The sequence below is a fragment of the Muscardinus avellanarius genome (genome assembly GCF_963383645.1).
Source record: "Muscardinus avellanarius genome assembly, chromosome: 2".
In the NCBI taxonomy this organism is placed as follows: domain Eukaryota; kingdom Metazoa; phylum Chordata; class Mammalia; order Rodentia; family Gliridae; genus Muscardinus; species Muscardinus avellanarius.
Window position 1 is genome coordinate 111834006 of NC_137787.1, and position 27814 is coordinate 111861819.

The following is a 27814-nucleotide window of genomic DNA, read 5'->3' on the forward strand; positions in this document are numbered from 1 at the left end:
CTCCTCATGGACCATGCAGAGTCCCTGGAGCTGGGGCCTGGCATCTCTTAGCCCCATTTGGGGCTGGGAAGATGTTCCTGAAGGCTTCTGCAAAGGAGAAGACCACAGAAGATTCCACATTCCAAATAGGCCCTGAGAAACTCAACATCTATTCCTTAATTCTGCTTTCCTCTTTTCTTCCTTCCCTGGCATGTTGTCCAGGGCTCTGGTCTGGTGTGCTTTGTAGGGCAAAGAGCTAAAGTTCTTGGGTAAAGGGTCCCTTCCCTCTGCTCCCAGCTCAGCCCTTCACAGCCCCTGGCTGGAGGGAAAGGCAGAGAATGGACACAAGGTCTATAGCTCTATAGCTCTGCCTCCCAGCAGCAACGTGTGGTGGGCATGTTTATCTGCATTTCACACATAGGGAAACTGAGGCCCAAGGGAGTGGAGCAGCTTATTCAAGGCTGCTCAGTTAGCAGCGTGCAGAGGAAGGCATTGACCTGAGTGTCTGGTGCACACCTGTAATCTCGGGCCTCCACCCTCTGCTGGGTGGGGAGAGGGGCCCAGATATACAGGCTGTAAGGATGCAGGAAGTGTTTTCTGAAGCAGCTCTGAGCACGAGGAGGCCCACTGAGAAACAGGGCTCTCTCAGAAAGGAATGAGAGATCTGTGAGCTCACTTGTGGGAAGTGGGCTTGTCCTAGGGGTGGGAGGCCCCCAAAGTAGACAGAATAGGGACAGCTTCTGCAGTGGAGAGGGGGGAGATCCAAGTCTTGATGGGTGTTTGGATATAGAATATTTAGCTGGCATGGTGGTGCACACCTGTAATCTCAGTACTTGGGAGGCTGAGGCAGGAGGTACATTGTTTTGACAACAGTCTCAGCAAGGAGTGAGACTCTTTCCAATCTAGTGATGCCCTGTTTCAAAACTAAAACAAAAATCAGGGACAGTACCACACACACACACACACACACACACACACACACACACACACAAATCAAACCAAAACAACAACAAAAGAAACTATAGAATGTCTTTAGAAAAGCTTATATATGGCAGGGCAAAACTGTTCAGAGGTGAAATCATTGTATCCACAAGGCTTAATAATTTGAGCGGCTTTACTGGGTGGTGGCCTAGGCAGGTGGGGCATGGCAGAGGAGGAGAGGAGGTCACTGGGGCATGGTCTTGGGTCTGTATCTGTCCTGGTAGCTTCGGGTCTGTGTCTGCTTCTGGCCACCACTGAGTTGAGCTCAGCTTTCCTCTGCTGCACTGTGCCACCATGATAATGCCCTGGAGTTGGCTGACTGTGGACTGAACCTCTCAGATCGGGAGCCAAATACATGTGGCCTCATCTAATGTTGTTCCTGTTAGGGACTTTGGTCACAGTGATAAAAGAGCTGACACTGTTGTGCCTTGCTTTAAGTGTTTTGTTTTAAGTTAGGTATTAAGGCTTATTTTAAGTTTTGCTAATACAAAATTTGTTATAATCATTAGCAAGATCAATAATATTGTGTGTAATAATTATAAGTCACAGGCAGGCATCTAAGCGGGAAAAGGCTTACAGGAGAATTCCTGGAAAAGCTAAGGGCATCCGCCCTACCTGAGAGCATCTGCCCAACGGGTCGCATACCTTAGATGAGACTCTCTCTCTCAAGTGACCTTCTCTCTTGTGACCCTGTTATCTTCCAGAACATCTGTTCTTTGTATAACTGCTTTAAGGTATAGAGTGGTAAATGTTAGAAGTCAAGGCTGATGTAATAAGAATGACTTTGCAAAAAATAGTAGATACCCCCTAACCCTACCCTATTATCCCAAAAACGTCTGTCCAAGTTACCTTATTGGATGGAAGCTGTAAATTAAAAAAGCGTCATCAATGATGTAACACACTTGCAAGATGTATAAAAATCCCACCCAAAGGGCGATCTGGGTTTTTGCAGCTTGTGTGGAGACACATGAGCTTGGTCCAGGTTCGAACCTGTAATAAAGTGTGGCTTGACAGACTAATAATTGGCTATGGACAGTTATTCTCGCTCGCTAGGTTACAATAACACAAAAGAATGCGCTTCTCTGGTAGGCAGGCTTTGGGTCGCTTGTCTTTGTAAGGAGCAACTTTCTGAAACTGAGAGAGTAATTGCCAGCCTGTGTGGCACTTGCTAGTGTGGGCTCCAGAGGGAGGGCTTCAGGGCACAGCTCCTGACCAGCCACTTACCCTCTAGCAATAAGAATAGGGTCATAGTGGGAATTCCTTGAAATAGTTCATGCAAAGAGCTAAGCCTCACATTAATGCCAGCACTTAGCATTAATAATATTATGCAGTGAACTGGGGGTTAGTGAACTCCTTAGCACAGAGCCTGTCAAGCAGCAGGGCGGTGGATGGATGGGTTGGCAGGTGGTGTAGGAGAGACCTCTGCATTGGAGTATGTTTGAACCTGATCATGTTTAGGTCCTTTCATTTGACTTTTGATCCTGTCTTTGATGAGCTGGGTGATCATAGGCTGGTTCCAGGGTCTCCTGGGACCTCAGGGACTTCCTTTGTAAGTACTCCTCTCTTTCCAGGGTTGAAGGGTCTTGAAACACCATGTCTAATAGGACGCATAAAGAATGGCTTTGCTCTGCACAGGTCAGGGGTTAGGTTGGCTTCCAGGGCACTGTGGTCCCATGGAGTTCCCTGGGGGCTTTCATTTGGCTTTGGTTCAGGGCCGTGGACTTTCAAACTCATCTTCCACACCTTTCTTTTATGGGCTTCAGTGCTTACTGAAGCAAAGTGCACAAAAACTCCCCATAAATGTCTGATAATGTGGCTCAGAATTGGGCCCTGCAGGATTATTAGAGCCATCCATCTCAATTATACTGAAAATCACTTGAGCCTTTCCCATAACAAGGCTGCATTTACAATTTCCCAGCACCCAGCAGTTACCTGGCAGGCTTTCTCACTCAGGGGGTGTTTTTCTTGGTTACATTTCTTTGTCTCCTCCCTGCAGGTTTGGGGCAGTGAGCTCTGCATTTACCTCCCCCTTCCTACAGGGCACTGGTTCTCCACACCCAGCACCTCATTTAACCCTTTGCATGGCTCCACCAGGCTCATATGCTCATTGCCATTTCACAGATGAGAAAACAGAGGCTCAGAGAGTGAGGGACTTGCCCAAATGACGTGCTAAGGGCTGGTGACCCCAGAAACAAGGCTCTGTTTCCCTTGGTTTGTCTATAAATCCTTCCCTCTGCCCTTCCATCCCAGTTTCAATTCTTTGGTTCCTAGAAAGCCATGATTAAGGAACAGTTATTTTCTTACCTAACACAATCTCCCGCTTGGGACCCCAGAAAGCATGCATACAGAACACACACACACACACATGCACACACGGTTTACCAATGTGTGCACACAGAGGCTCTTCTCTCTTTCTCCACATGTGGGCAAGTTCCTGCCCTGCCTAGCACAGGGCTGGGACCTTCCATAGGAGTATGGATGATTCCGTCTCCCCATTCACATGGAACCCACGCTGGGTCCATGGCAGGGTCAGACGCTTACTGCCATGGGAAGGGTCTCCTAGAGGGAGCCCAGGGACAGATGCAGGCAGAATGCAAGCCCTTCCACAGCTGGGAGGCCAGCAGGAGACACTGACATCCACAGGCAAGACGGAGCGAGGACAGACAGGTGCATGCTGGAGGAGCTATCTGGTCTTCCCAGTCATGCCACCTGGCTGGAGAATGGGAGGAACTTTTGGAACGCCAGGAGATGGGGCTGGAGGGTTGGTGTCCTGGGGCAGAAACAGCCCGGTGGAGTGATGCTGACCATGTAGGTACAGTTCTTGGGGGCTGGTGCTCACCCACTCACAGCTGGATCCAGAACAGGGCAGCCTGGCTCTAGACAGGCAGAGGTCACCTGGATTTTCTGGACCCCTGTTGGCCCCAGCACCAACTTTCTAGTGCATCCATGCAGACTGGCCCCTGAGGTCCCCACTGGCCCTCTGTACCCCAGACACCCTGAGCTGGGACATGTAGTGCTTGGGGCCTGCAGAGCTCATCCATGAAGCATCCTTGGAAGGGACCAGGAGAGCGGGCTGGTGGATACGCTTTGCTCGAGGGAGGCCTTGAGGCCCAGCAACTGCTTTCCTGCTCACTTAACATAGGGACAGCCACCGAACAGAAACTTCTGAGAAGAGAACTAGTGTGACAGCATGGTGTGTGATGAAGGAGCCGGGCTCAGAGAGGCCCCTCCTTCCTCACACAGGCCCAAGAGGTTCAGAAGGCGCCCGCCCAGGACCCAGGAGGGGCCATCTCATACTCCAGTCACTCAGTCCAGCGAGGCTTGCCAGGACAGGTGACTTCATTTGTGGAGGGCCCGCAGGCAGCCCACTCATGTCTGGGAGTAGGAAGATCCCAGGCCTGGCAGTAACCTATGACAGCCTGCAGGAGGGAGGGATGAAGGGAGGGAGGGCTTCACTGGGCCAGCTGTGGGGTCTGTGCACTTCAGCAGTGTTCTCTGCCTCCTCTGTCTCCTGCCTTCCCCCACTCAGAGGCCAGGTGAGCTGAGAGGCTTCGTGAAGAGATGGTATCTTGAGAGAAACAGAATTGACAGAATGATGTCTCAAAAACCCACATGAGGACCTTGTGAGACCTAGGTCCTGAACAGGAGGCTCCTTGTTCACATACATCATTGGCAGTTCTCATTTTGCCCATCAGGTGGAGCACATGTCTATAAAAACCACTTCCCAGAAGAGTATGGTCCTTGCTATGGCGTTTAGCTGAAATGTCCACTCTTGCACTGGTCCTGAGAGTCATGCATGCCCAGAACTGTTGAGCAGCAAAGGGATAGCCCTGAGCAGAGCGATTCCATCAGCCCCTGAGGGGAGCTCCATCAGCCTCCAGGAGGAGGCTTTCTGTCTTCAGATGCTGAGCTGACTGGGAGAAAACCTGAGGGGTCTATGGTCAGCAGTCCTCCTGCCTCTGCCCCCACTGTCAGGGGTGTGGGTTCTGGGGATGCAAAGGGAACGAGGCTTAGTCTGGTGGGCTTTGGAATGGCTGCACACAGAGGAAGCGATTGCTCTAGGGCCAGGCTGGGAGGGCAATCTTGGGTGCACTGGAAAGTAGCGTGGCTTTGTGGCCCACACACCTGGCATCCAACCCACCTCTGTCACTGACATGCAGTGTGATCTCAGAGATGTCACTTGGCCTCTCTGGGTCTCAATGTCCTCATCTGTTAAAAAATGCAAGTGGCAACTCCTCCTCCTCCTCCTCCTCCTCCTCCTCCTCCTCCTCCTCCTCCTCCTCCTCCTCCTCCTCCTTCTTCTTCTTCTTCTTCTTCTTCTTCTTCTTCTTCTTCTTCTTCTTCTTCTTCTTCTTCTTCTTCTTCTGATTGCTATCCAGAACTGAAGGCATTGCAGAGAAAAAAATCTAACACATGGCATGCTTCAAGTAAGGTCAGAAAGAGCTGGTTACTATTGTCTCAATGCAAGTAGTTTTGATGTAGGATATAGGAAAAGAAATAGGTAGAAAATATAACTTTAAGCTGGACATGGTGGCTCACACTTGTAATCCCAGCATTCAGGAGGGTGAGACAGGAGGACTGCAGGTTTGTAGCCAGCAACTTAGTGAGGCCCTCCACAACTTAGTAAGACCCTGTTTCAAAATAAGGAAAAAATAAGTCTCTGGGTATAGCCCAGATGCTGAATGCCCTTGGGTTCAATCCCCAGTCCCACAAAAAAAAAGGAAGAAAAAAAAAAGAAAAAAATGACTGTAATATTAGAACCTGGTGGTGAAGTTCCTCATACATTTTCTCTCCAGATCAGTTATTTTTCCAGGCTCTCTCGCTCTAAAATTTCTGGAAAACCTATAAATCTTCACGTTATCAAAGAAACAGCAGCAGCAGCAGCAGCAGCAGCAGCAGCAGCAGCAGCAGCAGCAGCAGCAGCAGCAGCAGCAACAACAACAATACTCTGATTGCTCTGTGCAGGATTACCAAAACAGATAAGCTATCAATCTAGGGGACTTTCCAGTTATCTATTGGTCAGATAATTTAGACCTGGGGATCGAGGATGACCAGAGCTTTTGACTAATATACAGATATCATCCTTATACAGGTCCTCCCACACAAGAAAGTCCCTTACAAAGGGACTGGGAGTCCGTTGGCGCCTTGTGTGCACTCCCAGTGCACCTCTCTCACTTTGAGGTGCCTCGAATTCTCCCTTGATTGTGTATTTTTTATCTTCCTAAATAAATCCTGTCTATGTCTATGACTGATGCATGCTAAAATTCTTTTCTATCTTGTAAGCCAAGGTCTCTGCTGGTCCTGAGCTGAGGAGGCAACCCTTCTCCCATGACAGTTTCTGGGTGAACTCAGCCTCTGTTTCCAGACTCTCTGCATCTTGTAGAGTCCATGGTATGAGGCACAGCCTGAGTGGCTCTCAGGGGTGTGTGGAAGCAGGAGGTGTCAGGGTAGCATGTCTGCTACAGGTGTCTCTTTCCCTGGTCCCGTGTGCTACCCCTGGCAGATGGGACATCTCTGAGCTAAAGTGCTGTGTCAGAGTCCACTGGACGTTGAACAGCCAGCCCTCTGCCTGCGTCCTGGATGCCTGACCCATGTGCTCATCCAGACTGGGTTCCAGATGGCACTGTGAGTATCAGGTGGGGCCTCCTCCTTGGTGCGGCCCCCTCCACAGCCTGCCCATTGTCCAGGGCATGGCAGAGGCTGCTCATCATGCTAGACATTCTTATGTGCCTCTTTGTGCCCAGAAGCATGCTGGGCAGTTTATGTACATTCCCAGCATGAGTCTCCAATAGCACCAATGGGAGAGTGTGTCTACATTCAAATGAGGGGCTATGGCCCTAGCTGGGTTAATTTTCCAAAGTTGGGAAGTACCAGAAATGGACTTGTAAAAAAAACTTAATTTTTGCTATTGTGATAAAACTCACATAACAAATGTACACATACGTACAATTTGGAAACATGAAGCACATTCACACTGTTGCACAACCATCCATCTCCAAGTCCATCTCTTTAGTTTTCCCAGCTGAAACTCAGTATACGTTAAGCATCAGGTCCCATTTCCCCACCTACCACCCTTGGCGAAGTCATTGCCTACAGCATCTGTCCTTCTGTCACTGGCTTGCTTCATTTAGCATGTGCCCTCACTTTGTTCACAGTGTAGCAGGTGTCAGAATCTCCTTCCTTTACAAGGCTGAATGATGTTTTGCTGCAGGTGTATACCACATCTTGCTTATTATTTGCCCATCTGCTGATGGGCAGTTAGGTACCATCCCTTTGGCTAGTGTGAAGAATGCTGCTATGAACAGGTGTGCAAATATCAATTTGAAATCTTGCTTTCAGTTATTCTGAGTACTTATCCAGAAGTAAGACTGTTGGATCACTTGATAATTTGAGGTTTGAATGTTTGAGGAACCTCTGTGGTGTTTTCCACAGGGCTGCGTCATTTTCCGTTTCCACCAGTGGTGCGCAGGTTTCTGTTTCTCCCCATTTGCACTCACACTTTCTGTGCTGTTTTTTTCCCTGAGAATAGTAGCATTAATGAACATGAGGTGGTATCTGCTGTGGTTTTGATTTTCTTTTCCCTAGGGATGCTGATCTGGATTTTAATGTTCTGCATGGAGCTGGGGTGCAGCCAGCTGGCATGGATCATTAGGTGACTTTCACATCCTGTAAGTGCCAGGCTGTGCAGGAGGGGAGCACACAGTCCTCGCAGTGCACAGCTAGGGTTTTGGGAGGCTGCTTCACCTCCCTGCCTTATTTTCAATCTGCAGATTGGGGCTGATGACTATCCTTGCTACCTGTGGAGACTGGATGAGGCGGCACCTGGACAACACCTGGCCCAGCCCTGTGTGGGGTGAGTCCACAGTGTGCTTCCATCACCATCTTTGGGGTTGACTCTGTCACGCTTTAACCAGCCTGCCCTGTCTTTTGCTAGCTATATGAAAATGGACAGGAGGCTGAGAACCTCCTGCCATCCTCAGTTTTGTCATTTGAAAAATAGAGACAATAACTTCATCTAGTGTCATCATAAGCATGGGAGCCCAAGGTGGGTGGGTGACCTGGGGAAGGAGGTCAGGGGTGGCTATGGGGCACCCTGGGAATCTAGCCTGTCACACCCAATATTTGTGTAAGATTCAACTCAAATCTGATTTTACACTTTTTAAAAAAAAAAACGGAAACAGTATCTTCCCTTCCTTTTATTAACAATGAAATAGCTCTCCATGGGTGTGTAATGCTAAATTTGGCCCTTGCTACTAGAGGCTTTGTGGATGGTATACCTCTCTCCTCAGTGTCCCTTTTGTCCTGTGATAGCTGGTACAACACAGGGCAGGAAGTGTTCATGAAGTTGGGATATGCTTTCCCCTCTCCCATGGGCACAAAACTGAAGTGTTTTTGACAAAAGGGTGGAGGAGAAAAGCCATTAATTCCAGACTGCCAGGGAGCCAAGACGGGCGCCTTCATTAGAAGTTCAAGACTGCATTTTATTTCCATTTTGATGAGATTTTTATGAGTTAGAAAAGATGAAGTCAAATCCCATGAGTGTAATGGACCCAGAAAGATCACAGATGCAGGATTGAATCCAATGAACCATGAGGTGTTTAGTAAATTAATTAAATTTAAGAAAATAGTGATTTTTTTGTCAGTGAATTAAAAATTTTAAAATGTCTTAAGGAGGCAATAACAATTCTCATTCATGGGAAGTAATAATAACACTGACATTTTCCCCAGACTCTTTTCTTTTTCTGTTTTACGAAGCTGCTCTGGTTGGAGAACATCTGGTGGGGTGAGAGGGGGGCTGAGTGGAGGAAGCCCCTCTAGAAGGCTATCCCTTGATTTAATTTCCAAACTCCCAGTTCTGTGCCCACCATACTGTCTCATGGCTGTTTGTCTTCCTGCGTGGTCAGGGTTGCGAGGCTGAACCCTTGTTCACAGGTGTCTGCTTAACTTCAATTCAGGCTACAATGTCTACCACATGCATGAGTCTGATGGGAGGTGGCACACACCTATAATCCAGTACTTGGGAGTCTGAGACAGGAGAATCATAGATTCAAAGCCAGCTTTAGTAACTTATAGAGAGGACACTCTTAGTTTTGAGCTGGGGTTGGTATATATCTGGAGAGTCATAGAAAATTGCTCTCAGATGGTTCAAATGAAAAATAAAGAGCTCAGGTTAATAGTGGAGAGGTTTGAACAGGAAAAGTTCTGTTCCAGGAAGCAACTCTTATCGGACTGGAATCCCGTTTTGGTCTCTACACTGTTCTAATCAGAACACATTAGTTTCAATAAGCAGCCATGGTAGGAGGTACCTGGGGTTTTCATTGTAAATAAGTACATACTTTATACTAGAAACTCTACATACATAATCTCAGTTAACTTAATCAACAACAAACTGAGACCCAACTATTGGAGTTATTATTGCTGTGTTACAGATAAACATACAACTACATTGACATATCTCATTTTAAATACAAGACCGCAGTCCTCAAGTGAACTCTTAATTTTGCTCATCAATCATATTGGTTGGCAAATTTGCTGTAAATGACTAAATGGTAAATATTTTAGGGTTGGTGGCCACACAGTTTCTGTGGCCTGACTCAACTGTGCTGTTATGAGAACAGCCATAGATGAACCACAAATGAATGAGTGAAGCTGTGTGCTCCAATAAAACTTTATGTATGAAAACTGAAATTTAGATTTCATATAATTCCCACAAACAATAAACTTTTATTCTTCTGATTATTTTCCCCAAATATGTAAGAATGCAAAGGCCATTTTTGGCCCTGGACCATATAAAAATAGGTGGTGATTAGGATTTGTCTCGAGAGCTATAGTTGGCTGATCTGCCAGAAACCATTTTACTTCCTGTGCCCTGTGTGAGTGTTCCATATCCTGTCTTGGCACCCCTCCACTACTTGTTCCCCATCTTCACTCTCAGCTGAGAACCTTGCTCCCAACTTCACTGAGAAAAAAGGAGTAATTTAAAAATAGTGGAGGAGATTCAAAATGACGACTGCGGGACACAGCACATCTCAGTAGCTGAAACAAATAAAGTTCAACTAATAAGGTAGCATCTTAATAAACAGAATAAATATAGCTCATGACCCAAAACAGATCCAAGAACCATGGCTAAAGGAATGCAGTAAATCTGAACTGCGAGATCCACTGCTGCAGACGGAGATGGCTACTGGCGCCATCAAGGGCCGCAAGCCCAAACCACGAGTCCCAGCATGGCAGCCCCAAGAAATTCAGAAAAAAAAAAAAAAAAAAAAAAAAAAAAAACCAAGAGTTTGAAAGCAGCCATAGAGCTCCAACATCTTTAGTGGAGAGCTGCACCCAAGCATCCGAGTGGCACCATTTGCTCACCAGAGGCGGCACCCACAGCGGCACAGTGAGACCTCCAGAGACCCAGAAGGGGACCAGATAACCGTGTGCACCCAGGAAAGCCGTGAGACCCAGTGACACAGAGAGCTCTCCAGAGCCCCAGACCAGGGCAGCCAGGTAACAGTGTGCACCTAGATGAGCCATAGGACTCAGTGTGCACCCACTATGTGCCAGGGGACACAGCGGTAACTGCATCTGACCAGTGTGCACTATGGGACCCAGCCGGCTAGTCCAGTTAGAACCTCCAGAGACATAGGAAAGGTGCTCAAGGTGCGATATCTGTACAGGGCCACAGGGAGTCACTCCAAGACTACATTGGATGCCCTCTACCCCTGAAGGTAGGGAAGTACAGGCCTAAACTCAGGGTGGAGACTGCAGAGGTGCAGCTATAAGGTGGAAATACACAGAACCTGGGACTTGCACAGAACTCATTAACAGTGACTCCTGATGCCCTGAAACCTAAATGCAAAGCTGTCAGAGGTGAGAGAGGGGCCCAAACACTCAAGAGAGTGGGTTCAGAAGCTGACAATAGGATACAGAACAAGTAAAAGACATTGGAAAATACTCCAGAAGTTACCACAGCAATCAGATATTCAGATATTATACGGGCCCACCCCATATTTGTAAATTAGTAGGGCTGTTTTTTTCCTTTTTATTTATTTTTTTGTTTGTTTGTTTGTTTGGTTGTCTGTTTTACTTCTCTCACATGTTCACTAGTTCTTTGTATTTTATTTTATTTTTGCCTTCTTTTTCTCTTTTGTACTCTTTTTTTCTCTTTTGGGTTTTTTTGCTTGTTTTTGATGTGTAATAGTTAGCTTATGTATCTTGTTTTGTTACATTATTCGTGTTTGTTTGCTCCTTCCCCTCCATTCCTTTTACAAACTTCTTCACTCTAGCCTATCTATTCTCTTCTCTCAAAACTTTTTTTCTTTTTACTATATCTCCTTGTTAAATATACAAGGTACTTCATATCTCCATACTTATTCTACTAACTACAAAAGTCCTACTGTCTAACCTTCTCCCATTCTCAACTAGATACTACCTTATTACATTTAAACTCTTCCTCAAACCTAATCATATCCTCTACCTTACCCAATTCCTGCACCCATTACTCCAGCTCCTCCATCATCACCCAACCCTCACCATTGGAAAAAACACTGAGTACCTGCTGACACTTCTAAATTCCTACTACTAAGACTGGATTAGACATAATATCCACAAAAGATGCTAAAATAAATAAAAAAAGTATGAGAACCTTGAAAATATGAGAATTAGGAATAGTGCAGAAACAACAGAAATCATGAATACTGACCTACAAGAAATGCAAGGAGAATTCAGAATCATGATCTACAATATGATGAAAGGCCTCAAATCATGTGTATAGCAAATGAAAGAGAAAATGGAAACAGGAAGAAAGAATCAGAAAGAGGTCTGAAATGAAATGAAAGAGTCAATAAATGAAATGAAGACAGCAATAGAAAGAAATTCTGGAAGATTAGATGAAATGGAAAATAGAATATGATTGTTAGAAGACAGCTCATTCAAAACTGAAAGCACAGTTAACAGCATACAGCAGTCATTACAGCAACAAAACCTAAATATCCAACAACCGTGGGACAGTGTGAAACATCCTAATTTACAAATAAAAGGCATCAAAGAAGGGATAGAGGTACAGACCAAGGGCATTTGTAATCTCTTCAGAGAAATAATTTCAGAGAATTTTCCAAACATGGAAAGACACTTGGACTTATACTTTCAGGAGACATACAGAACATCATTAAGACAAGATCAAAGAAGGACCTCCCCACACCATGTAAAAATAAAAACGACTAACATAGAGGCCAATGAAAGTATCTTAAAAGCAATGAGAACAAAATAACAGGTGAAATTTAAGGGCAAAATAATAAAAATTACACCAGATTATATAACCCAAGTCATGAATGCCATTTATGATGTGATCCAGACCCTGGAAGAAAACAACTTCCAGCCAAAATTGCTATATCCAGTAAAATTATTATTCAAAATTGACGGAGAAACAAAAGTGTTTCAAGATAAGCAGAATTTCAAAAAAATTCATGAATTCAAAGCCAACACTTGAGAAAATACTTAAAGAAATAAACCATAAAGAAGAAAAAAGAAACAAGTTACAGAACCAGAGAAGAGATGAAGTTGATTATCAGAACATCTAACTAAAGAAGAAATAATATTATACCAAACAGAAGGTAGAACACAAAATGACAGGTAACAAAAATCATATTTCAATAATAACTCTGAATGTCAAAGGATTTAACTCACCAATCAAAAGACATAAACTGGCAATGTGGATTAAAAAAAACATTATCCAAATATATGCTCTTTGCAAGAAACTCACCTTACAGCCAAAGACATTCACAGATTGAAAGTGAAAGTTTTAACATGCTAATGGAGATTAAAAATGGGCAGGGGTAGCAATAGAAACAGCAATAAAAATTCTGCCATCAAAGAAAATCCCAGGCCCTAATGGGTTTTCAGCTGAATTCTGCAAAGCCTTCAGTGAAGAACTAATACCAATACCTCACAAATTGTGCCAGTAAATTGAAAGAGATGGAATTCTCCAAAATTCCTTCTATGAGGGAGTATCATATTAATCCCAAAACCAAATAAAGATACCTCAAGAAAGGAAAATTACAGACTAATATCCTTGATGAACATAGATGAAAATTCTAAACAAAACACTAGGTATACGCATCCAAAACCATATCAAGAGAATTGTACACAACGACCAAGTCAGTTTCATCCCAGAAAAGGAAGACTGATTCAAAATATGCAAATAAATACACATTATTCACCACATAAATAGAACTGAGAACAAAAATGACATGATCATATCAATAGATGCTGGAAAAGCATTTGACAAAATCCAACACCCATTTATGTTAAAAACACTGCAGAAAATTGGAATAGAAGGAATGTATTCCAACATCATTAAGGCAATATATAATAAACCCAAAGCCAACATCATATTGAATGGGGAAAAACTGTAATAATTTTCTCTAAAATCAGGAACAAGACAAGGATGCCCACTATCACCACTCCTTTTCAATATAGTCCTGGAGACTCTTGCCACAGCAATAAGGCAAGAGAAGAAAATCAAAGGAATTCAGATAGGAAGAGAGGAATTAAAACTATTCTTATTTGCAGATGACACGATCCTTTATCTAGAAGACCCAAAGAACTCAACCAAAAGACTTCTGGAACTGATTAACCAATTCAGGAAAGTTGTAGGATACAAAATCATTCTAAATAAATAAGATTATTTTCTTTATGCCAACATTGAATCCACAATGAAGAAATAAAGAAAACAATTCCATTCACTATAACCTCAAAACCAATAAAATACTTAGGAATAAACCTAACCAAAGATGTAAAAAACCTCTACAATGAAAACTATAAAACATTAGAGAAAGAAATTGAAGAAGACCTTGGAAGATAAAAAGATCTCCCATGCTCATGGATAGGCAGAATAAATATAATCAAAATGGCCATTCTGCCAAAAGTGATCTATAGATTCAATGTCATTCCATTAAAATACCAATGACATTCTTCATAGACCTAGAAAAATTAGTCATGAATTTTATATGGAGAAAGAATAGACCCAGAATAGCCAAAGCAATTCTCAGCAATAAGAATCATGCAGGAGGCATCACAATCCTGGACTTAAAATTATACTATAGAGTAGTAGTAGTAAAAACAGCATGGTATTGGCACAACAACAGGCAGACTGACCAGTGGAACAGAATAGAAGATACAGAAACAAATCTACACAGCTATAATCAATTAATCTTTAACAAAGGGGTCAAACTCATACGCTGGAGAAAAGACAGCCTTTTCAACAAATGGTGCTGGGAGAACTGGCTATCCATTTGTAGAAAGATGGATCTAAATCCTTACCTCTCACCATGCACAGGAATCAACTCAAGATGGATCAAAAACTTAGAAATTAGACCAGAGACTGTGAAGTTATTAGAGGAAGGCAAAGGCTCAACACTCCAACATATAGGCACAGGCAGTAACTTTCTCAATAAGACCTCCAAAGTGCAGGATATTAAAGCAGGAATTAACAGGTGGGATGACATCAAACTAAAAAGTTTCTTTTTATCCACATAAGTAAAGTCACAAATAAACCCAATTAATTGTTCAATAAAATTGGTCCTATTTTCTTATCAAAGGAAACCACCAAGAACTTAAAGAGGAAGCCTACAGAATGGGAGAAGATCTTTACCAGCCACCACTCAGATAGAGGGCTAATATCCAAAATATACAAAGAGCTCAAAAGATCCTACACTAGCAAAACAACCCAATCAAGAAATGGGCAACCACATTGAATAGACACTTCATAAAAGAAGAGATACAAATGGCCAATAGATACATGAAAAGATGTTCAACATCATTAGCCATTAGGGCCATGCAAATCAAAACTACACTGAGATTCCATCTAACCCCAATCAGAGTGGCAAGAATAAAGAAATCAAATAACAACAAACGCTGGCAAGGATGTGGGGAAAGAGAAACTCTTTTACACTGTTGGTGGGAGTGCAAACTAGTTCAGCTGCTATGGAGATCAGTGTAGATATTCCTTAGAAAACTGGGAATAGATTCACCATATGATTCAGCTCTACCACTTGTGGGTATTTTTCCAAAGGGGTTGAAATCAGAGAACTACAGTAACATATGCATACCTGTGTTCACAGCAGTACAGCTTGTAATAGCCAAAATATGGAACCAACCCAGGTCTCCATCAACAGATGAATGAATTGCAAAAGTAAAGGAAATATACACAATGGAATTCTATTCAGCTATAAAGAAGAACAAAATCATGGCATTCGCAAGAAGATAGAAAGATCTGGGGAACATTATGTTAAGTGAGATCAGCCAAGCACAGAAAGAGAAGGGACATATGTTTTCTCTAATATGCCCAAACTAATATACATTGGAGATACCAGAGGGACTCCAGATAATGGAGGGGAAATCTCATCAAAGCTAGAATGGAAAGATAGGAGAGAAAGAAGGCTGAGGTTGATTAATGGAGGAGCTACATCCAATTATGTGTAAAAGTATGAGTATAGCATGGTTAATCTGGACACTCATTTTTGGGAGTAGGAAAGGGGGATGGGGTGGGGGAGAGGGCACTAAGCACAGTATAAATGTATACCATTTTCAGTATGTTCCACTTATAAATAAAAGTGAAAGAAAATAGCCACAGACCCACAACATCTCCCACGTGTCTTTTTCACACCCAGTCTCTACTGTCCTGCCAGTGTTGTATACCTTCAAGTAAGAGAACCTGTCTTATTTTCTAGAAAGCCACTCCAGCCATCCTTGCCCCCTCATCTTCCCATGAGCACTGAACTTTGCTGTCATTTCTCTTAAAACACAAACCTGTCTCCCTCATACCCACCTCATCAGATATCATGTCATTGTCTCTGCTTTGATTTGTCACCAAAGTCTCTGACTTTTTTGTATATACTATCTCTAATGTTTCACTGTCACTTTTTCTTCAGAAAGATCTTTAGTAGTCATGTTTAGGTCAAAGCAGACTTTAATATAAGGAAACCAACATCATCAGTATATAGTTTAATAGTTTTGACAAATGTATATACCCACTGTCTCTTATACCAAGATGTAGAAATTATCTATCATCCCCATCACTGAAATTATTCTGTCCCTTCTATTAATCTTTTCACCCAAGGTAACCATAATTTGCACTTCTGGCACTATAGATTAGTTTTGCCTACTCTTGGGCTGCCTATTTGTAGAATGGGTCTAGCTTCTTTTGTTTAAAAATGTTTCTAATATTCAAATCATCCATATAGCAGCAGTTCATCCTTTTAGTTTTTATGTGAATACCCATGTTAAAATATATTACAATTTGGGGAGTGTGGGTGCAGGTGTATCTCGGAAGAACCTAGTCTTAAGACTCCGGTGCACGCTACTCGGCCTCTAGGTGCCTGCTTCATCCGCAAGCTTTTTTTGCATCGCTGATCAAAACCTTTCGGGGGGAGTAGCCTCCATCACCACAGCCTTTGGGAAAGAAATGGGCAACACCTTGAAGGCGCCCTCACCACCATACCCAAGAATAAAGGTAATGGAGATAAAAATAGATGTAGAGGTAAAAGTGAAATAAGTCTGAAAAGAGAGAGGTGGTATTCAAAGAGGATGGGCAAAGTATGCTCAGGTGATCAAAATGTTGGGAAATGGACCATTAGAAGCGATGTGTTTTGATGGTGTAAAGAGGTTATATCATATCAGAGGAAAATTAAGAACAAAGGTTTGGATAAATACCTCAGACATCATATTGGTTCGTCTCCGGGGCTACCAGGATAACAAAGCTGATGTAATTCTAAGATACAATGCAGATGAAGCAAGAAGCCTGAGGCATATGGTGAGCTTCCAGAGCAATCAATGAAACTTATACATTTGGTCCTGGAGATGATGATGAAATTCAGTTTGATGACATTGGAGATGATGATGAGGACATTGATGATATCTAAATTGAATTCAACACTTTAAATTCCAATTTTTCTGGATTGTTCTACACTTTGGATTTTGGCCATAACCTTCAAAGAAGTTTAAGTTCTCATTAGCATGATTGTAATTTGTTAATAAGGCAGATGATTTTTTTCCAACGTATTTGTTTGTTTAAAAACTGGCAATTCCAGCCAAGATGTCCATCAACAGATGAATGTATTACAAAACTGTGGGATATGTACACAATGGAATTTTACTCAGCCATCACACACACAAAAAAAACTCAATTACATCATTTTCAGGGAAATGGATGGAACTGGAGGACATTATGCTAAGTGAGATTAGTCAGTCACAAAAAATAAAACATCAGATGCTTTCCCTAATATGTGAGAGTTAGGGAGAAATGGGTCATAGGAGGAACTCTTGAAGGGGGAAATCCTATAGAGGAGCAAACAAGACAACCTAAAGGAGGAGAAAGGAGGGGGAAGAGGAAAATCTCTAAAACACACAGTGTACTTAAACATATCGAAGTCAATCACTAAGCCAAGCAAGGGAAGGAGGGATGTGGAGGGAATGGGGTGGGAATTGGGTAGGGGTTAAATCAGCGATGTGTACATGATTGTACACACAAGATTTTACCCCAATATGATGTTTGAATATAATGCACCAATAAAAAATAAAAAAATAAAAACTGGTAATTCTGCATCTTAAGTGAAATGTTAAGCTCATTTTGTCCTTTTGATGTAATGGAGTTTATGGATAAAAGACCACACCTATTTGAAAAAAAAATGAAAAAAAAATGCATTACTGCCTTTCAGATTTTGACTACTTCCAATAAGTAAGTAGATGTTTTAAATAAACCATTTGCCTTGTATTCATTATTGATTCTAATTAAGCCCTAACTTGACTGGCCTGTTGACTATACAGTCTTTCTGTATATTCAAGTTACAAACATGTTCCCCAGAGATTTTGATAGTTTGAAGGAGGTAAAAAATCTGCATTTGAAGTCAAAACCATAGGTCTGTTTTTCATATTTATGTAGCATGTGGTTAGTTTTATACTAATTTTATATCATATATTTTTCCATGCTTTTATTTTGCCACCATAAATATATGGGTGCATTTCTAAAATGTAGATTTTAGGACCTGTTTTAATAGCTATTTTGAATTTGTAATGCAGAAATTTAACAGTAGGTGGCAATCTGTTCTTAACATTGAAAATACTGATAGGAACTTTGAGTTCTTTTTTCTTTTCAGTTGCTGTGCTTAGGAAATTTCCTAAACAGGAAAAATTATTTCAATCATATGTATGTAGAATATTTTTACAGGACAGAAATATTATGTTAAAAGTTATTTTATTTTTAGAAGTCATATACGTGTAAGCTACAATTTTGAATGCTATAAATACTTAAAGTATATGTAAATGGAAATTTAAATTCATAACTACTTGTACAAATTAAACCTTTTTTTTAACGTATTCTTAAGCTGGAGAAAGAGGAGGGACACATTTAATTAAAAGATGGTCTCCAGTTTCTGAATGAAGGGCTACAGCTGAGAAATATAATAGAGAAAATGCCATGCTGGAGAGTGTATATCATTTCTTTTAAGGATATATTTCATTACGTGGACAGGCTTTTTCTTTTTGGCTTGTATTGGGAATTTAGGTTTACCTTTTTTTTGTTGTTAGTTGGGGCTAGGCTAGTCAAATCTCACTAGCCACATTGCAGTCATTCCCAACTTGAAAACACTTATAATATGAATAATGTAGCTTGTAAAACTTGTATTCTTTCGGTCTCCAGGAAACTTTTTAATGATGAAAAGTAAAACACGAAGGAATAAACCTACATATGGCTTCAAAAAATAATCAGATCTTCTGAAATCCTACCCTTAACTATAATTTCTTTTCCTTAAGTATACAAATAGAATTCAAAATCTGAGGTACTATAAAAGAATAGGATAGAGTGCATTATTGTGGTTCATGTTTCTTATTCTATGGAGTTCCTGAGGATTTATCTAGGAAGAATGCATCTGAGACCCCAGCAAAGGCTGCTTCTTAATCAAAACCAGTCTTGAAGAATTTACCTACAGATTATCAGTAATCTAAACCTAAGTTATTTAGCTTTCTGTACCTAAAAAAATATTTTGCTAATTTTTGGTGTATATTGATTCTTCTATGTTATTTTACCCTGGATGTTTGAACTCTGCATATGTGTTACAGTTCCTGGTATGGATAGTACAACTCAAGAATTAGTTTTAATTTAGATTTTTAAAAAATTACAACTATAGCCAGGCTTGGTGGCGCATGCTTGTAATCCCAGAATTTGGGAAGCTGAGACAGAAGGACTGGGATTTGTGGACAGTCTCAGTTACTTAGTGAAGCCCTTTGCAACTCAGTGAGACCCTGTTTCCAAATAATGAATGAAAAATGGGGCTGGGGGTGTAGTTCATATATATAGAATGACCCTTCGTTCCATCCTCAGTACCTCAAACAAAACAAAACAACTATAGCCCGGTCCCTATTTGTGTATCTGCTGGTAGTATATTTTTCATGCCTTGGTAGTAACAGCCTAATCTAATGCTGTTGCCTCAAAAAAAAAATCTGGAGTCATAATGATTAAAAATAGTTTAGGCAACTTCCGGGAAGATGGCGACCGAGAAAAGCGGGGCTTAAGAGCCCCGCTAACAACCAATCTCCATTACCACAAAATCAGCACCTTTCATAGCCAGAAAACACCATCACCAGAGAAACAAAAAAATCACCAGGCTCCAGAGAGAAAGTGGACTGAGAACAGAGCTCAGAGCCACAGAGGAGATACACCAGCCTCACGCCCGAGGACGCGGCAGCAGCGCTTTACTGCCGGCGGCAGCGGCGAATTCACCGGACGGCTACAGCAAGCCGAGGTGAGCCGCTGCGGAACAGCCAGGCGGGATCTCTCGGAGCAGGGAGCATCTAAAGCTCCCAGTGGCTGAGCTCAGCACACGCTGCAGGGATTCAGAGTGGAACTCAAAACCAAGAAGAAATATGCCAGCCTCACGGCCGAGGGCGTAGCAGCGGCGCCATATTGCCACCGGCGGCAGCAGCAGCGAATTCAACGAGTCCAGTACAGCTATATCTGTGTACTCAAGAAAAGTGAGTCAAATTGCGGGCCACAGAGGAGAAATCCTAGTACTGTACTCCCTGGGACTTGACTCAGTGGGGGAGTGGCAGTGGCAGAGATATCACACCATAGGAGAACATGCAACCTGGCACCCCCCACAGTCTAAAGCAGCCTCTATCGACTCTCTGGGTCGGAGACTCTGTGAAACAACCCAGTAAAGGAGTAGTGGGGTCTGAGATACTACTGACTCGATTTCCAGAACACCTTAAGTGAAGTCATAGTGACCCAAGGGAAGAACCCAGAGAAGGCACAAACTTCCTAAATCATGGGAAAGAGGAATAATACTGGAGCAATGAATACCGCCCACAACCCCACAACATCAGAACCCGATAAAACAGAAAATCAGAGATTTCTAGAAGATCAAATCAGGAAAATAACTGTAGAAATAATAGAAGTGCTTCGAAAAGAACTCAGAGAGAGCCAAAAAGAGATAAAGGATGCAATTAATGAAGTAAAGGCCTCAATTCAAAGCACAAACAACCGATTAGACCACATGGAGAACAGAATCTCGCTCTTAGAAGATGATCATTCCAAAAATGAACGCATAGTTTCTAATGTAGAAAAAAATATACGACAGCAGGAAGCTGATATTGAAGAAATGTGGGCCCATTTTAGGAGAGCTAACCTAAGAATAATTGGAATAGAGGAGGGAAAAGAAAACCAAAGGGATCAACAATCTCTTCAAGGAAGTAATAGCAGAAAATTTTCCAAACATAGAGCAAGAGGTCGATACACAGGTCCAGGAAACCTATAGAACTCCCTTTAGACAGGATTGGAGAAGAGGATCCCCACGCCACATAATTGTCAAAATGACCAATGTGGAAGCCAAGCAGAGAATTTTAAAGGCAACAAAAACAAAGAGTCAAGTGACATTCAGAGGCAAACCAATTAGAATCACTCCAGACTTCCCAAACCAAGTCATGAGAGCCAGAAGGGCTTGGAGTAACATATTCCAAACTCTGAAAGAAAACAACTTCCAGCCAAAAATTTCCTACCCAGCAAAACTTTCTATCAAATTAGATGGAGAAATAAGAAGCTTCCATGACAAACAGAAACTGAAGGAATTTATGTCTTCAAAACCAGCACTAGAGAAAATACTCAAAGAGATTAACTACAAAAAAGAAATAGGTAACACACACCAGAACCAGAGAAACAAGATTTTCCATCCAACAGACAACTAAGATTGGTTATCGGTGGAGATTCATTATTTATGTTAGTCTTTTACCTATCTCTAAATGGTATTGTTTGCCTTTATTGTTGTTAATTTTTAGGATTTTTAGTTGGAATATTAATATACCTTCAGATATAGCATTTGGAAATATTTTATCCCATTCTATTAGTAACTGTTAACTCTGTTTACATTGTCTTTGGATATACAATATTTTTTTTATTTTTTAGGGAGTTTGTATACTCTTCTGTTGCCTGTGCCATTGAAATCATATCCAAGAAATCACTGCCAATTTCAATGTTGTGAGGTTTTATGACCCAGATTTTCTCCTAAAAGTTTATAGTCTTAAGATTTATATTTAGGTCTTTTTATCTATTTTGAGTTAATATTTGTATATGGGATTAGGTAAGGGTCCAATTTTATTCTTTTCCATGTAATTATTATTTTTCAACAATATCTATTTAAAAGATTATCATTTCCATCACCAAATGTTCGTGGAAACCTTGTCAAAAATTACTTGACAATATAGGGAAGAATTTAGCTCTAGGCTTTTATTTAACTCCAATGGTTTATATATCTGCCTTTAGAATAGTACTACACTGTTTCAATTATTGTAGCTTTATATGGTTTGAAATCAGAAAATATACATCTTCTAGCTTTGTTCTTATTTAAGATCGTTTTGGGTATCTAGAGTCCATATTCCATATTAGGATAGATTTTTTTTCTGAAAAATAAATATATAAATATATGATAGTTTCACCTAAAAAATAGAAAAAAATATTCTCTGGTAAGAAAGAAAGTAAAAAGAAATATTGAAATGTTATCTTTAAGTCATCAAAAGCTTGGTATCAGACAAATGAAACTGTTATGTGAGATTATCATTTTTAATTTTGGATAAATTGCTATAATACTAGATGTCAACCACTAAGCCAAGCATGGGAGGGAGGGATGGGGAGAGAATGGGGTGGGGATCGGGTGGGGGCTGACTGGGCGATGTGTGCATGTATGTCTACAAAAGTTTGTATCCCACTATGATGTATGAATACAGTGCACCAATAAAAAAAAAATAGTTCAGGTAAAATGGTTGCTCGTATGCAGTGTTACTTGGAGAAATTCTTTATTAACTTGTATTTGATGTGGAAATTGTATAATTTCATTAATTTGACTATATTTCATAAAAGAAATAGAAGTGGTCCTCAGCAAATCTCTAGTTGATTTCATTTTTTCTTTGTTGTTATTGTTGTTATACTCTGATTCTCAATAAAATGCTATAAGTAATGCCCAGAAAGAAAATAAAATGTTTGAAATCTAAATATATACAATTATAATTTGTCCATTTTTTCTTCAGTTCTGAGCTATTGTCAATAAAGCTGTCATGCCGGTTTTCTTGTTTTAAATTATCTTGATTACATAATATCTGTATGGGTGGGTATATATTTAACTTCAGGAGAAATCACCAATCTCCCATCTAAGTGAGAACTTCAGCAGCATCACCTTCTTACCAGCACTTGGTGCAGTCAGCATTTTTAGCTCTAGCTCTTGGGGTAGTACACATTGGTATCGTTGTATTTGCCAGATAATGGTGTTGAGCACCTCTTTGCCTGCTTACTATTCATAAGTGTTTTTCTCATTTAAAATGATTAGGTTGTCATTTTCTAATTGACTTGTGTATTGCTAGGAGGCTATGCCTGCTTTTGTAGGGTACTTTTCTTTTGGGGAACTCTGACCTCACCTGGAGCATCCGGACAGGCTAAACATTCCTTTTGCCATGTTGCCAATACTCCTCAGTCTCTTTATTTGGAAATACATTTTAATAATATGACTAAATGCAAACCTATCTGCATATGGAGTTTAAATAGTAACAACAATACAATGAACACCTGTGTATCATATACCACCACCCAGCTTGAGAAATAGAACATTACCAATAACTCTGGAGCCTCTGAGTACCTCTTTTTCCATTGTAATTACTCTTTTGAAAAGGAGTTTATTAATCCTTAATCTATTTTTGGTGGATTTCACAATTTTTTAAGTTTTTTTTTTTAACATATGAATGTATCTCTTGAACACACTGCTGGTTAAAATTTCAGGTTTTTGAGCTTTAAGTCGGATGTCTATTTTCCTGGGTCTTGTTTTTATCTAGTTGAGCATTTATACAAGTTGCCTCTATTTGGTATAGGACTGTTCTCATTCATTTGACTCTTTTTAAAATTTTTTTTTGTAGCACTGGGAAATGGAACCCAGGGGCATTCTACCTTCAAACTACACTCCCAGCACTAGTTTTTATTCTTTATTTTTGAAAGAGTCTTACTAAGTTGCAGACGAGCTGACTAAGTAGCCAAGGAGGGCTGTGAACTGTGATCCTCCTGTTTCGGCCTCCCAAGTACTAGGATTACACACGTGTGCCACCTTGCCCAGCTCTTCACTTGACTCTTGATGGCTGTGTGGGTTTCCCCCATCTTTCTGTTCCATAAGCAACACTGCATTTTTGCAGGTCTCGTATTGTTCTCACATGCATGTCTGTTGTTCTCATTACATATCTAGGAAACAGATGGCTGGGTCTCCCTGTACATGTACATTCATATTACAAGAGGGCAATGGGCTATTTGCCACAGAGCCTTTTCCAGCCACTCCATGTCTCATCAATCTGAAGGGAATGCCTAAAGGGATCCAATGGCATCCTATTCTGGTTCCCATACTTTTTTCTTTCCAGGAAACTTAGAAGACCAGCTCTATCTGGTGACATGTCCCTATGACTTGAAGTCCCAAATTATTATCCTCCTCCTATTCTTCCTGATCCTCTTCTTCCTTCTCTTCTTCCTCCTCCTCCTCTTCTCCTCTTTTTCTTCCTTCTCTTCTTCCTCCTTCTTTTCTTCTCCTCCTCTTTCTTCTCCTTCTTCATTTTTGGTACTAGGGATTGAACCCAGGGGCATTCTACCTCTAAGCTATATCCCCAGCCCTTTGATTTTTGTTTGGAAATAGAGTCTCCCTAAGATGCTAAGACTGGCCTCAAACCTTTGATCCTCCTGTTTCAGTCTCTCAAGTACTGGGCCACCACACCCTGCTTGAAGTCCCAAATTCTTGAGGCCTATATGTATGTCTCTGTCTTTCTTAACACGACAGCAGCTCACACTGGCTAACAGAGGCCAGAGGCCAGACATAATCTGACTGTTCTTGTCTCTTTGAATTTGGAGGTCCCTTCCCCTGCATCTTTCCACAACCTGTTCTCAATTGTTGATTAATTTACTGTGAAGCCCTGGAGTGGTGCAGCTGCATGAAGGGTGAGAAATAGGGTTGGTTTGTGGCAGGCCATCCATCACTCTGAGGAGAAATTGCTCTTTTAAGGAGAAGTAGTGAATTGTTTCTGGCCCAGTGTAGGTCGGAGCCACGTGGAGCAGCGATAGAACACACGGTCCTGGGCTGGATCCCTAGCTGGTCATTTGTTGCTATGCAGGTGTCACACTTTGAAAATTTGCCATAACACAAGTGGGGCAGCAGTCACAGCAACTTCATCTAAGCCTCCTAAGAGGTTGTTGCGGGGTGTTCTGATAGCTGGCTTTCATGTGGACATCCTTTCAGTTGCCTGGACCTCACTTCTCCTCAGCAGCCAATACCTTCTCAGCAGCTCTCACTTATTCATTAGCACAGCAGTTTCAGGCATGATCTTTGCCCTCCTGAGAACATTTGGCGATGTCTGGGGAGACCTCTAGTTGTCCCACATGCTACTGGAGTCTGTGCGTGGAGTCATGGATACTGCCAAACATCCCACAGTGCGAAGGATAGTCCGTGAGCAATGACTCATCCAGCCTGGGTTGCCAACAGTGTCCTTGGGGAGAGATCATACACCGATGCACTGAAGGTTCAACCAGTAAGCATGGGGCACTGCTGCTGGGTTCAGAGTCACAGAAGACAGCCCCAGTCAGCAAAAGCATCCCATGCAGCCTCCAACCTCAGGTCCCTTCAACCTCAGGGACCTTTGGCTACTTGGATCCAGTAGTTTTCATTGCAACCTCATTTCCTTGATCAAATGGGAAATCACTTGTTATTTAGACCCTCTCCCTGCCCAGTTCCTACCCTTACCAATGTCACTCACTCATCAGGCTGGAAGGCAGATGATGGGGTTTGGGGTGCCATGGCATGAGTCAATGCCCAGGCATGGGGGCTGCTCATGGAGCCGTCTCACAGAGGGTGGGCTGTGTGGTGTGACTGTGGAAGGCAGGCATCCAGGGTGGGGGATCGGGGCTCCATCCTGGCCTTTCCCTCGCCAGTGGTGCAGTCCTGGGAATGTTACTTTACTCTCAGGGCCTCTGTGTCTTCATCTGGAACATGGGCACAATGTGAGCACTGAAGGCCAGGAGTCATTAGGAGGTGTATGCATTACAGGTCCACTTGGAGAGGCAGTCTCAGTGTCCAGAGAAGGTCCTTCCTGCGAGTCTAGTGGGGGTGTGGTTTGGAGCCAGTATGGCCTCACCCGAGTTTCCTCATTAAGTGTGGCCTTTTCCTCCACTGTATTTCCTTTTAGTCATTTTCAATAACAGGAATAGAAACATTTTCACACGGTAACTGTGAGCACAGAGCTGAGCAAGACGTGGTCTGCCGGTAAAACAGAGTAACTATGAATGCAGCAATTTGTAATGCTTGTTCCCCCTAAAATGCATGCAACTGTGAACAGTGCCACTGAGGCTGCCATGCTCACTGATAACCCTTTGGCTCTGGACCTGTCAGCACCATGTGTAGCTATATTGGGGCCTGTAGCAAATGGAAGTTTGAAATAAAACCCTGCCTTGCAGGGTGTGCTGAACCACACTTTGTAATCCCAGTACTTGGGAGGCTGAAAAGAGAGGATTGCAAGTTTGAGGACACCTTTGGCAAGTAATAAGACCTTGTTTCAATATTAAAATTAAAAAAAATCTTTGTTTACAATTTGGAAATTTTGTTCATGGTTTACTTTGCATCAGTTATAATGTAAAATCATCATTAATATATTGTCAATATGATTTACATTATGACGTGAGACTATAATGTACTAGTAAAAAAGATGAAAATCAAATAAAATATTATTTATCTTGATGACTGAGTTTTTTGGTGGCCTACCAAATTTTGGATCGGGTAAGCACCTACCTGGTCTCACCCTTGTCCTCGGTGGGGTGGCAGAGGACAGGGGTTCTGTGGGAGTCAGACACCTTGCTGACGTCCTCAGTTAGGCCTGTTCTGTGCCACCTCCACAGCGAGGATGGTGGAGAGGTCCTGCACTCTCTGTTAGGTACTGCCAAAGGCAATGTGCATATTTCATAGATATTGAGATACATGATGACTAATATTAGGTGTCAGTTTAATTGTGTCCCCTCAGATCATATTTTGAAGCCCAAGTCCCAGTGTCTCTGCATTTGGTTGGGGACTTTTAGATAAGTAGGGTTCAGAGACTTCAGTAGGGTGGTGCCCTCATCATAGGATAGGTTGGCCACCTTGAGGAAGAGAAAGAGATGCTAGCATCCTTTGTGCTTGCTCACAGGCCGTGTGAGGACACACTGAGAAAGTGGAAGCCTGCAATCCAGAAAGATAGCCCTCACCAGAAGCAAAATCCATCAGCATACGGATAACAGACCATTATCTTCCAGAACTGTGGGAAATTAGGTATGCATTGTTTAAGCCACCAAGCCTGGCATTTTGGTATGATGCCCTAAGAGACGAATACACTGCATTTTGATTTAAATATTTATTTCATGCACATGCAATGTTATGAGTTGCTGTATATCTGTTATTTTTCTTTTTGGCTTCAGTGTTTCATGGTCCTTTTATTCTTTGATTCCTCCTTTGCTTTCTTTACATCAAGTGAGCATTTTCAGTGTAAGAATTGAATTCCTTCAAAATTAAATTTTAGAAAATTATTTCCCCAGTAGTTATTGTGATTCTTACAGTGCGCATTTAAGTTTATCAAAGTCATGTCATATTTATACTAGCTTAATATTAGTAAAATATAGAAACTTTACTTTCATGGAGCCTCTTGTCCCTTTTACTGTTATTATACCTAGTACATCCATATCTGTTATATATCCAGGAACACACTGTTATAATTATTGCTCTATAGAAACCATGAGAGAGAGAACTGTATTTATAAATTCTGTGATATGAACCTTTGTTTTAATTTCTGTTTTTTGTCATTTTTTCTTGTGGATTCAATTTACCATCTGCTACCTTGTCCTTTCCTACTTAATATGACTTTGCTCCAACCTGCCTTCTTTGAGCTATTATTGTTAATACATTACACACTGATTTGTTAGTAGTCCAACAATGTCATTGCATATGTGGTGTTTCATGCAATTACAGTTAAGAGAAAAAAAATGAAAGAAATATAAACATATACTATTTTATTTTATTTTATTTTATTTTTGTTGGTACTGGGGATGGAACCCTTTTACCTCCGGGCTACACTCCCAGACCTATTTTATATTTTTATTTGGAAACAGGGTCTCTTAAACCAGTGAGGCTGGCTTCGAACCTGCAGGATCCTCCTGTCTCTGCCTCCCAAGCGAGGGGATTACAAGCGTGCGCCACCACAACCGGCTATACTGTTTTATTTAACATTCTATGTACATACCTTAACTGGCATTCTTCTTTCCCCATATAAATTAGAATGATTA

General features: G+C 41.7%; 1 pseudogene across 1 annotated transcript; it reads left to right on the top strand.

The window, feature by feature from the left end:
* The first annotated feature begins 7740 nt into the window (after positions 1–7740).
* LOC308258773 (eukaryotic translation initiation factor 1A-like) lies at positions 7741–16871 on the top strand (annotated as a pseudogene). Its single transcript has 3 exons — positions 7741–7813; positions 15621–15654; positions 16386–16871. The product of its transcript is annotated as a eukaryotic translation initiation factor 1A-like (transcript).
* Positions 16872–27814: the final 10943 nt, after the last annotated feature.